Here is a 2,155-nt window from a genome sequence, read left to right as displayed (position 1 = left end):
GTAACCTACGGTTGCTAACGAGGCTTCCCACGGTCTAAATGAAATTATGGAACTAATTAAGTTGAGTTTAGTAAATTCATTTGGACTAAGTGAATCCAATAAAAAATAGTGGTGCCGGAATGAGGGAACCGTAGGATCCTAACCGGTGTCGCTCTAATTAACTTTAACATGCCTCTATAAAATTTAAAGAACTTCAACCATATTTGACATCATAACTTGACACACTAGAAAACTCAAACTCGTCACGACAAGGAGCTTGAAGCTAGCATGCTGGGCAGCATGACCATCTTCAACAGCAAAACCTATCTTCCCTAGCTAAACCAATCTTCCTTTCTTAGATATAAACAACAAAGCCATAGAACTTTGAGGTTATTTTCCTAGTACAACATAAATCCTCACCTCATCTTTAGGAATTTGTATAGCTTTGCTGTACAATCTAAGCCTTAACTCATTTTAGGATTCCGAGGTTGTCGTTCATCGTGACCTAAATCTATTTGTGTGATAGTTTCACACGAATGTAAGCCCTAACTAATAAAATTGGTAGGATGAAACACCTAAACATTTCTCCTCAAAAAGCCAAACATTATGATAGCTTGGGAAGTCACCGGGGTTCTCCTCTGAATCCATGACATCCCCTAATTCTTCCTCCTTTGGACTCTACAACAAAATGTTTCAAATTTGAACCAATTCCCTTTCACACATCTACGTCTGATCTCATTGAAAAGTCCTACCCTTTGAAACTCCTTGAAGATAATATTTCCTGATTTTTATTGAGAGTCTTCTTAGGTGACTTTGGTCATTTAAGGGTCGCGTTTCAGAATAAGCTGCTTATCTTGAAACACAGAAGCTGCTCCAAACAGACCCTAAGTGTAAGACATTAATGAAGGTGGGGGCTTAGATCTGGGCTGTGTGATTTTCTATCCAACACCGACAAAAGCCATCAACCTAGTAATCTGAGGAAGGATATTTCCTAACCTCGATCCAAGTGATTAGTCTGCGGACCTTTATAAGATTTCACCAAAAATTCTTTTAGTTTTTCATGAAAATAGTTCTACTCAGCAATCAAAATTAATCACATAGCAAAAAGATTTTTATTAAGTTTACGTGTTATATGTGTCTTATCAAATGTATAGTCCTCAGGCTAAACACTCTAATCAGGCTAGGGGTACCAACGACGTAAGAGAACTAGTAGCAATGGGTCTTGAATCATACCTAGGTGGATCCCTATAATATTTTGTGGATGATCTTCTTCAAGAAACATTAATAGATTCTGATGTCCTTCAAAATGTCTAGAATCCAGAAAAGGGGTTTGGGGCATAACCCTAAACCACTTTAGAAGTTTCTAAATCATTCGGAGTTTGCCCAAACTTATTATGTCGTTGAATTAATCAACCCTGGTTAAGCTAAATTTTAGTTGTGGTGTGTTAAATTGTACTAAGTGAACTTTGAGGTGTAAATTAACCCATAAGCAGGGGTAATAAGTCATTCATTGTTATGTTGATGAATTATAAGAGTAAGAACCCTTAAGGCAAACCTAGTTATTAGGGAATCTTCCGTCTTCTTTTCAATTAATCATGAGCTCGTAGTGTTTCAGCAATGTTCATGATTGCTAATGTTCCTTTTCTCAGCCTCATTAAATAATTATAAATCAACCCTAGTTCACTACTGAGCTCTTAAATATGGAAGGGTAAAGTTATAATTTTATAGAAGTTTTATGATATTATGTTTAATCTTTATTGGAAGATTGAATTACACTTGACCATTAATTGGGGGTTTAAATTAGTGAATTATTAACTTTCTGACTCATCCCCCTCACATCAGGATCATCAAAGACTTGATTGTATTCCAATCCATAACAATTTGATTAATTACAATTCTACCTTTTATAGAAAGTGAAGTGATTTATGAAAATAATTTTTTACATCTTTAAACATTTATGAAAATCTTTTTAAGTTGTATTCCATTATTAGGGAATAATTTGTGATATTTTGAGGTACATTTATATTTTGTGATTTTTAATTATTTTTAAACTGAAAAATAGCTCAATTTTTTTTATTTAGACTTCAATTTTATTTTTCTTAGGCTCCTCTAGTCACAAGGACATACCCAAACAAAACTTTATAATTTTTTTACTTTTATCTTATTTTATATTATT

This window comes from Phalaenopsis equestris, unplaced genomic scaffold (assembly GCF_001263595.1).
Source record: "Phalaenopsis equestris unplaced genomic scaffold, ASM126359v1 Scaffold211846, whole genome shotgun sequence".
Taxonomy (NCBI): domain Eukaryota; kingdom Viridiplantae; phylum Streptophyta; class Magnoliopsida; order Asparagales; family Orchidaceae; genus Phalaenopsis; species Phalaenopsis equestris.
The sequence above is the reverse complement of the archived record's forward strand: the minus strand, read 5'-3'. Positions refer to the sequence as shown.